We start from the raw sequence: 14732 nt of genomic DNA, 5'->3' as shown, positions 1-14732 counted from the left end.
GTTATTTGGTGAGGCGAAAGGCAGCGTACAATTTTATACAATAATTCAAATCAGCTGAATAATCAAGATGATGACTAAATCATCATCTTTTTATTAGAAAGCAATATACTATTTTTTTTTAAATTTAATGTTAGCTCAATTCATACTGGCATGCCCCAAAGATCAATTTAGGGCCCTTGACTAAAATGGAAATATCTATTAATTTGTGATTGTTTTTTTATCGATTGCTTTGAATTAATTCAAAAATAAAGTTAACCTACGCAAATCATTCAACAAGCATTATAGTGCCTCTGAGTTTAAGAGTTTTCCATGTTTGTTCATTTCGTATCTATATAATTATTTCCTCTCTTATTCAAAACATCCATAAAAATATTCATCTTTCAAAATTGTTTTAAATCTAAATTAAAACGTTTGTTAGTAAATGATTGGTTTGAAAATAATTTGATCTATTTCCCTTTTCCACATTCGCTGCTAGTTTGTCAAGTAATGGTTATTATTATTATTATTATTAAAATATATTTGTTCGTGTATTTGTTTAGCTATATTCTTTTGAGAAATCATTCACTGAGTTCATTGACTGATAAACTGACATCGCTTCTCTCCCCCCCCCCCTCTCTCTCTCTCTTTACTACCAAGCTTTTATACTCCAGCCTTTCTACGTGTGAATTCAAAGTCCAAATACATTATCCCCCACTCATCTTCAAAAGCCCCCCTTTCCCCCGTCTAGTACATCCCAAAGTGATCCCCAGACGCTAGCTCGCCGAGAAGAGTCCGGATTTTCTTTTTTCTCGGCCCTCTCACCACGCTTACTTTCCCGTCAATCATCATTATAGCAGTCAATGGAAATCACACTCATGACGAGTAGCACTTGCATACACATTTTTACAGGGGGGGGGGGGTTGATTTGATTTGATTTGATTTATTGTTTTCTCCTGCATCCATGGAACATTCGTATAATACATTTTTCATAACAAAATAAACATAATATGTTAGCATTTTTGGCATGAATCATACATAAAGTGTACTAAAAATAATAAAAATAATTCCAGACAAAAATGATTAACTACCAAATTATTATATGATATTCACAATTTGCAGGAGAAGGATTGTCATCATAAGCAGATTGCTTGAAGAAAAATGACAATCCCCAACTAAACTAATTAAATTAATTAATACGTTTATAAAGCAGAATGGGCATATATTTTTAAATACGAATCATACGGGTTGTGGGGAGCTATTGGCTCCGCCCTCCAAAAGTTCCATGACCAACAAAAACAAAGGGGGGAAAATTGGTGAGATATGGTATTTTTTCTTGAATATGATGCTAATATGTATCTCAAAATTATATTTTCGTTTTAGAGGTTAAACATTTTCGCTGGCTCTGGAATTTTTTAGATTTTTTCCCCACGTATGCAATGTTATGTCAAGTCAATTTTTTCTATGGGAGAGATGAATAATGTTAGATGACGAAGGTTTTGATAAACCGGAACCATAATACGTGGAATGCGCACATACATTATTCTTATTTTTTTTTTACTTTTAGCGTTTCTTGTTCAATATTAATCAGTACTCGATAGGGCGCTGCACTGTAGCGACCAATACTTACTAATTCTTGCTCCTGAGTTTTTGGCCCAAAATTTGGGTTTTTGGTGATGTGTTGAATTGTATATCTGCCAGGATGTTATCAGGAAAAGTCTCCTTCACCTGGCTATGTTTTATTGTGCTTGTTCTCTGTGCTGTTTGTGAGATAAACTGTCAAAATGGACTGCCGTCTGCCAATATACAATATGATAGAGAATTCTTGCTCTATCTCGCCGATAGGCCCTCGCCATTGACTCGACCCCCGAACCTACCCGAATGGGTACCAACAAGAGATGATCCCCCACCAGAAACCCGCCGAAGAGGAAAGCGTGGAGGGATCAGACAGCGGGTCCGGAGAAGAGGTCATCGCACCGCATTACCCACTATCACCCTTAGCAACGTAAGATCAATCACAAATAAAATAGACGAACTACGAGCAAATGTGAGTTATAATTATGAATATAGAACATCAAGTCTAATATGTATTACAGAAACTTGGCTGAGTTCAGACATTCAATCTAATAACATTGAAATAAATGGTTTTTACTCCATGAGACTAGATCGCTGCCTACAAGAGACGAATAAAACGAAAGGAGGTGGGCTATGTGTATATGTTAATAAACGGTGGTGCAGCAATATTACGAACATATCAAATATTTCGTCCAAAGATATTGAACTCATGAGTGTTTCATTTCGTCCATTTTATCTGCCAAGAGAATTTCCCCAGGTATATCTTCTCTTAGTTTATATACCCCCTAGCTCAGATAAGGAAAATGCCAAGCAAATTATACAGGAACAAGTGAATGAACTCGGAATAAGGTCAGCTGACGCCCCTGTTATCATATTAGGCGATTTTAATCATTGTGATTTGGAAACTGTTTTACCCCACTATCACCAATATGTTGATACAGCAACAAGGGGAGAAAACATTTTGGACAAATGCTATTGTTCAGTCGGAGATGCCTATAAGTCTCTTATTAGGCCTGGAATTGGTACATCAGACCATCATACTGTTTTTCTCATGCCAAGGTACAAACAAAAGATTAAACGCGAAAAGCCAATTAAAAGGGTGATGAAAGTGTGGGACAGTGAATCGAGTGAAATGCTTCAAACTGCGTTTGATATCACTGATTGGAACATGTTTCATGAAAAGTGTGATGATATACATCAGTTAACCGATACAATAAACAGTTATGTTACATTTTGTGAAGACCTACATATCCAATCTAAAGAAATTAAAGTCTTTCCGAATGGCAAGCCCTGGTTTAATAGACGAATAAAAGCAACCATGAAGGAAAAGAGAAAAGAATTCAAGAATGGAAATCATGATCGAGTGAAAGAACTGTCCAGAGAAATAAAAAGACAAGTTAACGAAGCAAAACGAGAATACGGAGAAAAGTTAGAGCAGTGTTTCATGACTAATGATCCCAGGAACGCATGGAGATGTTTAGAAGTAATGACGGACTATTCAAGTAAAACGTATGATAATAGTTTTGAGCACGAAGAAAATGCAAAAGAAAAGGCGAATGAACTGAACTCTTTCTTTTGCCGCTTCGAAAACCAAGATCACCAGGAAGAACTCAACAATCAATTAACATTGTTACTTAATCGAATTGATGACGGCGAACCCTTTGTGATCAACGAATCGGACGTCCGTAAGCAGTTTAAGTTCATTAACCCACGAAAATCGTCGGGGCCTGACGGCGTAAATGGACGAGTTGTAAAGAAATGCTCATCCCAACTCGCCGTCCCATACTCTAGGATATTTCAGATGTCGATTACAGAAAGAAGAATACCTCGCTGTTGGAAAGCGTCCATAGTTACACCAGTACCCAAGAACAATCGCCCCAACACGAATAGCGATTTTCGCCCCATCGCACTGACTTCAGTTGTTATGAAGAGCTTAGAAAGACTGGTACTTGCAAAGCTGACACGTTCAGTTCTCCCGCTTCTTGATGCAAACCAGTTTGCTTATAAGGCAAAACGCTCCGTTACTGATGCAGTTCTAACCTTGACAAATTTGCTGTATGAACACTTAGATAAGGCAAGATGTTATGCTAGGGCAACCTTTATAGATTTCTCATCAGCATTTAATACTATAGAACCCCATATACTCCTGGAAAAATTAGAAAACCTACATGTTCAGCCATCTCTTATACTGTGGCTTCATGATTTCCTCCACGAAAGAACACAGAAGGTTAGGGTCAACGGCATTCTCTCTGATGAAATTACGACAACCATTGGTACTCCACAAGGGTGTGTTCTCTCTGCGACCCTTTTCACCCTATACACCAATGACTGTATATCATATAATCCATCTACTCACATACTTAAATATGCAGATGATACGGTGATAGTCGGATTAATTGAAAATGAAAATGAATTGGATTATATGGATACTATCTATACGTTCGAAAATTGGTGTAAAGCAAACTGTTTACTCGTTAACTCCAAGAAGACAAAAGAAATTGTCTTCGACTTCAGGCAAAAGAAATCATTTGAACCCACTGATAGACCAGTACATATTAATGGTGATATTATTGACAATGTTGAATGCTATAGATACTTAGGAACGGAAATCGACAGTAAACTGTCGTGGGATGCAAAGTCAAAATGCACTTTGACCAAATGCAATCAACGGTTATATTTCCTCAGAAAGTTAAAGTACTTTCATGTAAATGATAGGATCCTGTATCTATTTTACCAGTCGATCATCCAGAGTATCATTACTTTTGATTCAATCATCTGGTTTAATAATGCAAAACAGAGAGATAAAATAAAGCTTAGAAGACTTGTTAAGCAAGCCAGCAAAATAATGAATAACACTGTTGACTTAGATGAAATCTGTAAAGAAAGAGTACTTTCGAAAGCTCTCTCCATTATGTCTGATCAAACCCACCCCCTGAATAGCCAGTATATTCAATTAAGAAGCGGACGAAGACTGAAATCTGTAAAAGCAAGAACCAGTCGCCGCATTAATTCGTTCGTCCCTTTCTCCATAAGAGTTGTCAATGAAATAAGGTAGAATAAGGAGTGTGGTTTATCTGTAGAAACAAAGAGAAAATGTAGCAGACAACTCTGCAACTTACACGTCAGTAGTAAGTGTAGAGTTTTAATTAACAAATAAATGAATGAATAAATAACTGAATAAATAAATAAATGCTCAATAACTATGCCAGCAAAGTCATCGATTTTAATTAATATATACATTACATGTACTTTATGTACAATCATGATGATTACGTTCACGTTCATGTCCAATATGTTACCGGTATGTTCATTGTTGTTATGTTATTCTGTGAATAATATTTTTGTTGCAAGAATTGTCAAGTTATACAATTATCCGTTTTAACGGACAAATAAATGAAATGAAATGAAATGAAATGAAATATAAAATTTCGAATTACTTTTGAACGAAGTTGGTAAACAATATCCACATTTTGAAATCAGGTTTCAATAAAACATGTTTAATTTTAATTGTAATAATGATAACACGAGAATTTTGTAGCGTGTTTCCACATTCATTAGATACTCAAGGCGAATAAAATCATATTAGAGAAACGTAAATTTGATACAGGTTATAACTTGAACAATGAAAACATAATCGTATAGTAGCATGTCTGTCAACAAGCACTCTTATTCGAAAGTGGACTGAGGCCGGTCCCAGATGTGGTTTGAAGCCGGCCTCGGTCCCGTAATTGTTTTGTGAAGCATTCCCAAAATGGACCAAGATCGGCCTAATGGTGGAAGTGGCGTGAAAGCAAGCAGTAGATCAATTTGAAAAAAATTACGCCGTTACGCGCCACCAGGCGCAAACGCGCGTCTATTGTGAGGCAGTTTGAGCCACTGCACGCCACGAGGCAACTTCTTGGTGACACTAGGCGCCTCAGCCGCTTGGATTGGCGCAAACTGGCACCAACTGGCGCAAACTTGCGACGGCCCAGTGGAATCCTTGCATTAGATGATCTTTGGTTTTCATGTTTGAGAAATTTATGGAAGATTGTGGCAAACACAATCATGTAAGTATATAGCCCTAAAAAGGACTGTTTGTGTACCTTTCTTGGTTGTTTGATAGCTTAAAAAGAACTGGGGCGGTATTCTGAAAACATCTTATCTTAATCTTGTTCTTATCTACGTCACGTTCTGAAATTGGTATTCTGAAAACGTTCTTATCTTTTTTTCTTATCTTTTTCTTATATTGCTTTCCATCCTATGCTGAGCGCTAAATTTATAACTCGCGCATATAATACAAAAGCGCGCTAAAAAGATAAGAACAAAATCAAGATAAGTGGTATTCTGAAAACGTTCATATCTTTTATCTTTCTTATCTTCTTACGATATTTATGATCATATTTAAGATAGCGAGAGGGTTATCATATCTCATGATGTCCGCGTTCATTCTTGCTCAAAAATCGAGGGACACTGGTAGTAACAGGTATTTCTCCCACCCTTTCTTTCATTCAGCCTTTAATTTGCCCGTCTTTTTTTTTCTTTCTTTATTTATATATTTATGTTCTCTTTTTCTTCTTTTCTATCTGTCTGTCTTTCTTCCTTCCTTTCATTCTCCAGTTTGTTTTGTTTTCTTTTGTTTTATTCTTTTGAATCTTTTAATTTCTTCTTTATTTTCCTTTTCCTTTGTTTCATTTATTCTTCATGTTTCTTCCTTTTTTATTTTCCATTTTCCTTTTTTTTCTTTACTGAGTCTTTATTTCTGCTTTTTATTTCCCTTTTTTCTCTCTTTTTTTCCTTCTCTTTCTTTTTTATTGTTCTGTCTACCTTCACTTTATTTTTTGTAACCTTTTTATTTCTTCCTTATTTTTCTTTCTTTCATTAGTTCTTTCGTCTTTATATTTGTTTTCTCCATTTTTCTTTCTTTCTTCCTTCCCTCAAATTTCAAATTTCCCCCCTTATTTTTCTTTGTTTTATTTTTTGTTCTTTTTCTTTCGTTCGTTCGCTCTCATTTTTTTTATTTCTGCTTTCTGACACTTTTGTGTCTTTTACTTTCTTTATTTCTTTTTGTTCTTTCTTTCGCTCATTCTTTATCCGTTCGTTCTTTATTTACTCTCTTTCTTTATTTTCTTTTTTCTCTCTGTCCTTCTTCTATTAGTTTATAAACATCTTTTTCTTTATTCTTTCCATTAAAGTTTTTCGTTTTTTTTTTTCATTCATTCTCCATTTCTCCTGCCTTTTTATTTTCCCTTTTCGTTCTTTTTTTATTCATTTTATTTTACCTTTCTTTCAATTTATCTTTCTTTAGTCTTTATTTTTGTTTTAATTTCTCTTTCATCTTTTCTCTCTTATATTTTCCTTTATTTCTTTGTTTCATTTTCCTCTTTTCTCTCTTCCTTCACTTTTTACATTTTTTTATTCCCTCCTTTCCCCTTTCTTTCATTTTTACTTTCTTTCGCTCGTTTTTTCTAAACTGTTTTCTTTTTTCGGTTCTTTATTCCTTCATTTTTTCCTTTTTAATCTTTTTTTTTTGTCCTTGTTCGTTTTTTCCCATTAAGTTTCTTTCTTTCCTATTCTTTCTTTATTTTTACCTTCATTTTTATTGCTCACTTTATCATTGATAATCGTTCTCTTTCTCCTCCTTTTTATTTCTTTTATTCATTCTTTCTTCTTTCTTTTAATTTTTGATTTTCTCTTAAGTTCTTTTTGCTTGCTTTCTTTCGTTTACTTTTTTTTTCATCATTTTCTGCTTTGTTCCTGTCATTTTTTTATTTCTGCTTCATTCTGACCAATTTCTGTCTCCTTTCTAACCTACTTACTTTCTTTCCTCCTGTTGAATTCTTTATTTGTACCTACTTTATTTACTTTTTTCTTTAATTTCTTTCTTTATTTTGTGCACGTGTCTCGAAATGATAATCAGTCATTGCGTATAAAATGCCTATTTCGTGCAATGTGCCAGAAACAGTGTACGCGCAGCGCCCATGATAATCTCTTGACATAAGGAACGCTTCTATTGGTTAAACTGCCAATATAAAGCGCATTTTGATTGGTAATATCTTAAAAATGGGCGTGTTAAAGATAAGAACGGGGCAGTCCTTACTTAGATAAGAACGCGTTAAGAAGATTTTTCAGAATACCGATTTGCAATGATTTTAGCGTCTTCTTATCTCAATGAGATAAGAAAAAAGATAAGAACAAAGATAAGAACGTTTTCAGAATACCACCCCTGTTGTCTATACGTTTTGACCAGCGTGTTCTGGTCATAATAAGGAATGATGATTCACTCGAGTACTTGGTATATATTAAGCAGGTTGGTGACGAAGAAGGTATTTAAGGTTAACCAATTGAAAGGCAGGAAGGTGGTGATTGGTCAGTTGCTGAGTGATAATTGGTATTAATCCAAGCTTAGATATCTATAGCAGTGGGTGAGGTAAGACATCTGTTGTGTAGTGGTTGGGTATCAAGTTTTCGAATAATTTATTTTCATCGATTAATTATATATTTTCTAGTCCATCCCCATTACAATCATTTTATTAAATCAACTTGCTATAAATTATTACTTTACTGCTCACGAGTATGTGTGTGTCTTTGGAATGTGTAACAAATATAGAAATGGAAGTTTTGAAAAGGGCACGAAAATGAACGTTAATTAAACAGAAAGGTTGGAGGAGTGACAGTCTTTTCAAAATGTTGTATCCATACTTGCATAAAGGCGAATCCAACATTTTAAAGGTTGGGTCAAACCATTTAAAGTGGTAACTGCAGCATTTGGGAATCTTTATCAATGATTATACTCAAAATAATATTAATTTGTATAATGTACAATTGGATGGACTTGACCTTTGGCATGAATTTAAGTTGATTGTAAAATAAGGTAAAATTAAACCAACAATACCCCATTATATATTATTAATATAAAATTAGTCCCCAGAAAACTTGCGATTAAGTCGACATTTTTCACTGAAACAATAATACACCTACTATCAAGAAGGGGAAATGTGTTAACTGATGACGAAATATCACCATTTCCTTCTAACTTTTCAAAATACGAGTATCCGAATGGCATATACATTTGCAAAATATCTGCAACAGTAATTCTTGTTAGAAAAATGTAACGCTGTTCTTTATTATCGTTATCAAAAAGCAAACGGAAATGAGTAACAGGTTGGGAATGTGCTCTCTCTTTCATTGTTTCTCTCCCCCTCTCCCTCTTTTTCTTTCTCTCTCGTTCTCTCTTGACCCATGCAACCTTGACCGACATCTTTTGCTTAAATCGATACGAAATACGATTTCACGACGTGCGAGGAAGATTAAGTCCTTACTTAAATTCACCGTTCGATTTCAGATATTTAAGTCGTTTTCATTATAGGTGAAATGCGAAATAGGTCGTTTCAGAGCTGCAGAAAACGGCAGAATGTACAGACAGAAAGACAAAGAATTACTTTGACAGTTTAACGGTTAATTGTGAATAGAACGTCCATGAAAGACCTATCTTTTAAGCTTACTCTATAGGAATTTTAAACAATTGAAACTGAATTGAGCTGGGGGCTTCATATCGAATATTAACACATTTCCCCTCCCCCCAAAACACCACCACTAACAAGTAACAATGACAGGGAATGCAGGCGCATGCAGCAAATCCCTACTGAAAAGAGCACAGTGTCGGATAGTGTGCGCAACACTGTTTTCACAGTGTGAAATTACCTTAAACATATTAAAGGTCAAGTCCGCCCCAGAAAAATATTGATTTGAATAAACAATGAAATATCATACAAGCAAAGCCCTGAAAATTTCATCAAAATCGGATGTAAATAAGAAAGTTTTGACATTTAAAAATTTTGTTTATTTTTCACAAAACAGTGATATGCAGAACTCAAATGAGACTATTTCACTCCCTATTTCTTTTGTTTTCTATTGTTTGAATTATACAATATTTCATTTTTTTATAGATTTGACAATAAGGACCAACTTGACTGAATCATATAGTATTAAACAATGCTAATTCCACATGTTCAGGGAGGAATTAATCGTTGTTTCACTTGACAATGAGGAGAAAAATAGAATATTTCCTATTTCATGTAATAAAATACAAAATAAATAGTGAGTGGATGACATCATCAGTCTCCTAATTTGCATACCCACCAGGATGTGCATATAACCGTTTTGTGAAATGAAGCAAAACTTTGAATTATCATAACTTTCTTATTTTACATCAAATTTTGATTAAATTTTCAGTGTTATGCTATTTGGCCTTTTCTCTTTTTATTAAGAATCAACTTTTTGTTCGGATGGACTTGTCCTTTAAATTTTAGCATATCAACACTGGGAATCACATATTCAACATAGTCGACTGAGATGTGAACACGCTCTGAAGTCATGATGTCGCGGTGTCCAGTGTGAAAATCTACTGTTGAATTTGAGCCTTTTATAACAGCTTGAATAATATTTTCACATCGTCCACTTTATGAACACACTGTGATCACATTGTGTGACACTGTTCTACTATCAGGGATATAGAAACACACACCTTCCTCACCCCCCCCCCCCAAAAAAAAAAAACACGGGGTAAGATGTGAAATAATTGATTAATGAGCTAGACGGCCTCAGCTGTTAGAGGAAAATAATTAAGAGGATGTAAAATACTTTAATGTATCTTTAATGGCCTAATCTCAAATGACGTATCTATATGGCATTAGCGAACAAAGATACCATCTATTATGGCAATACGGCCCTATTTGTAACAGTTTTTGTCCAAAGCAAGCCTGCCCTACATACAGACTTTGGGAAATCTTAATGCCGCATCACAGGTGGTGCTCGAGACAAAGCACTCGAAACGTTGGGGATTCCCTGGCAAGATCTATCATTCTACATTAAAAGACATAATTGGTAGATGGGAACATTATGTGGTATCTCATCAACTTATGCCATAATGGGTTTTAACTGCATCTCTACATTGACTTCGTACATTGTGGTCCTTTTAGGAGAAGGACGATACTGTCTTTGAGTGATGTCTAAATCACGCATCTGCCTCTATCCATTTCTATTGATTCGTGGTTTGATCGTGGATAACGTAACTAGTCTGAACGCGACAAAAAGTTAACAGTACCTGAGCTCACATTCCACCGAAGCTTCTCTCTGCAAGTCGTCATTCTGTTTCTGATTTCTTCAGCGATGATACCCATATCTGCTTTTAGACTTTGGGTGTTTAACAGATCTTTTCCTGACCAACCACAAGTTTGTGTATGGTGAACCACCTTTGCTTAGGCTATCGCCAACTGGGACCGAGCTTTACCTGCACAAAGCAATTGGAACCACCTACTTGAATTATTTGCAAGATAATTCTTAGATGTTACATATCCAGGAACTCCATTCGCACAATATTTGGTGAAAATATCTCTACAAAATATTGTAATTCATATCGTAAGGCATACATTTTCTGGATAATATATCGTGTAACTGATCAATAAGGCCTCGGAATTTTTGGAATAAAATGTATTACTGCTCATCGTGCTTTTGGAAGGCTTTCCTTGTTTAATCCACCGTCAGACCGCAGAAAAGAGTTTCCAACCTATGTAACTAAAGATTCTTAAACTTTGTAGCATAAAATCAAGAATAGACGTTTCCCGGCGTGAATCACTTAATCGCCCCGCCAGATTTTGTGATCAAGCGTGGCTTTTTGGAGAGAAGGAGTTTGTGGATTTCAATCTTCTCAACTTGATCCTCGAAATACATACGGAATATCAAGCGTCGGTAGGCTCCATTCCTTTTCACTTCGGCTACACTACATCAAGTAATTCCTCCGATGTATTTCCAGACGGAGAATTATTGCTGTCACAGGCAACGTTACACTGTGATGATACTTGTTATATGTAAGTACAATACTATGATGCGCCGATTGTACCAATATTATATAGAACAATTATTTGTTATATAATCATTATTTATTAAATAATAACTATTATTTATATATAATTTACATTTTATTTGTAAATAATTACTATTATATAAAATAACATTTCTAATTATTTATATATAATTCCAAGTAATACTTCATTATTTGTAAATAATAATAGTTCAACATTCCATTATTTATAAATAATGATTATTTGTTTTTCATTATTTATAAATAATGATTATTTGATTTTCATTATTCATAAATAATGATTATTTGTTTTCATTATTTATAAATAATGATTATTTGTTTTTCATTATTTATAAATAATTTTTATTTGTTTTTCATTATTTATAAATAATGATTATTTGTTTTTCATTATTTATGAATAATGATTATTTGTTTTTCATTATTTATAAATAATGGAATGTCGAACTATTATTATTGACAAATAATGAAGTATTACTTGGAATTATATATAAATAATTAGAAATGTTATTTTATATAATAGTAATTATTTACAAATAAAATGTAAATTATGTATAAATAATAGTTATTATTTGATAAATAATGATTATATAACAAATTATTGTCTATATAATATTGGTACAATCGGCGCCTCATACAATACAGGGTGATTATTAGCGCGATTAACACTCAAGATTTATTTACATTATCAGTCTTAATTATCTCCTCCTACACGTCTAGTTATGTCTCCATGGCAGTTTGTACCCTTACCCCTAGAGTAAACAAATGAGTTAAACCAAAAGTATTTTTTACAATAAATCAATTATTGTATACAATTAATCAATTAAGCAATCTTTCAATATCAATAAACAATGTAATTTTGTATATGCCTAAATGATATGGAATGCAAGATCATATCAAGTGTTTTTTGTTTTTTTCAAGTAGATTTGATTTGCATTTTATCAATTTCTCCTGCTATATCATGAGAAATAGTTCCCGACCAAACTATTACACGGGTGTTTCTTTTTTAGATGGTTAATTGAAGAAATCGTGGCTAGATGGGATCTATGATATTCAATTTTGGGTATCTCCTTATCAGATTTGTAAACTGAGTATTTTCTTAGACTTGCTTATTTTTCTTTACCCAAGTAAAACATATAGGCCCTATTGTATAACCAGACTCACTTATTTTTTTCATCCTGCCTCTATCTTTTTATTTCAAAATGCGTACCGATGAGATTCCTCATGCAAATGTTTACATTTAAGAAGAATGATATTTTTTTAAACAAATATTTGTCATTCTTGGAAGTTGATATTACAAACTCGACAAAAAAAAAACGTAATTATGTGTCCAACCAACATTGGGCATTTCTTTTGGGCATTTTTATTTATCAAGTATGATGAAAATTTCGCCCATTCTAAAGTAATTGCTGCTTATTTTTAAACATTACTGGACAATATGCGTCCCGCATTGGGTAAAAGGCTGCCCCAAATTGGTAGGACACATAATTACCCTCGTGGTGGTAAAGATTTTACCCAATGCTTTTTTGCAGTGTTGATGCTCCTTTGCCCAATAAGGTTTTTAAAAAATGTAGTGATATTTTTGTGACATTGTTGTACTGATGCGTATAATTATTGAGAGAGTATCAATTACAAAATAGTGTGCGATTAAAATACTTGTAACATATTCACACATAAGCACTCCAAAATCACATTAACACATTACAGTATGAAAAGAGCGAAAGTGTGTGCATTACGAGGAGATTAATTTTGGCTCTTCTCCTCCTGGCCGAGGCTGAGGAAGCAATGCACAATTTATTTATATTCGAAAATCAACTTGTTTAGCACAAACTTCAAGCAGTAAAATCACCTCTGCAAATGATTGAATTTCTATTTATTGCAACAATTAATAGTTTTTAATGTTGTTAGTTGATTGACATTGAGTTGAGTCATATAATTTTACACACCAAAACTGAAATTTAATTAATTTTTAATTGATCTTGTCATATTTTTATGGTGGGGGTAGCCTAATTCTACTCCCCTACCCAGTTCTGTCAAAAGTGAATTAATTAAGAAATAATTTTTTATGAACATTTTTCTTGAACTGAATTTATTTCCTTATTATTTTCAACTTGTAATTTAAATATGACGACATGTGCTATGAATTTGCAATAAAATTAGATCCTAGAAGTTATTTTATTTGTGATTTACCTTATTTCACCAGAGCACAGCAGTTGCCACATCCGGACTGGATGGTATACGCTGCAATAAGTCTGTTTCCCGCTATACTATACTATTCCCAGTAAAACGGCATTTCCGAGTTGTACCCTCTTACGTGAATCGTTATTAGGTAATCCTACTGTTCGACTCAAGCTATTCGCGTGCCCTCGAGAACGCGCATCATCGTATACCAAAACAGTATACTCCTTAGGTTATCTCATTGTACCTTTCTATTACAACAATATTCTATGGACAAGCTAAGTTGTCAGATTATAATGTTACCAGTGTTATGTTGTTTCTTTTTCCTACATTTCCTTTCTTCTCTTTTCTCCTTATTGAAAGGTCTGCTAATTAGCTATATCACTGTAATGGCTGCCCCTTCACAGGACCTTTCAGACGATGAAGATTTTGAGGGCAGTTCAGACTGGAAGAATATGTACGAGCGAGAACATGATGTAGGGAATCCTGGGTACGGTCACGTGATTGCCGATGCGCCTCTGAGGATTATGGGTAACCTCGATAGACTTCCGGTAAATATCAAACGCTCGAAGGAGAAATATAGCAATGACTTCATGTTCAATGAGCAGAGATGAAAAAGAGTAAACTACATCTGGATTCTGCCGTAACTGTCGGTTAAAAAGAAAATTGGGTCACGTTGAATTGTATGGTGAGGTAGGACCTAACCTAAAGTCTGCGCAATGCCCCTTGTGGGCGCATACACCTCTATGCGCTATTCTAATCAAGGAACACACACAGCGACCATCATCTTTACAGCTGTAATACATATCATTTGAAGTAGTTTGCGATTCAAAGTGGTGAAAAGGTATTGAATTTCATGCATTTATGGTACATGCCTAAAAGTACAGCCTTTCTCTTAAAAAAAACATTGAGTGGTGTGTATTCAGGGTGAAATGAGTATACGCATACGAGAAGGCACCAATTGTTATAATTCTTAATATTTTTTTTCAATCTGAAAACGACAGGTCGGTTTCCTGTGTTCTTTTTTCTTAGTCTTAATATGATAAATCATTTGACGCGGAACTTTTCATAAATGTAAGTTTATCATACACCGTATAGGTTGCATTATTTTTAGGAACGCAATGAAGACTCAGTCATATGTCTA

This window comes from Lytechinus pictus, chromosome 8 (genome assembly GCF_037042905.1).
Source record: "Lytechinus pictus isolate F3 Inbred chromosome 8, Lp3.0, whole genome shotgun sequence".
Lineage (NCBI taxonomy): Eukaryota > Metazoa > Echinodermata > Echinoidea > Temnopleuroida > Toxopneustidae > Lytechinus > Lytechinus pictus.
Note: the sequence above shows the minus strand (reverse complement) of the source record.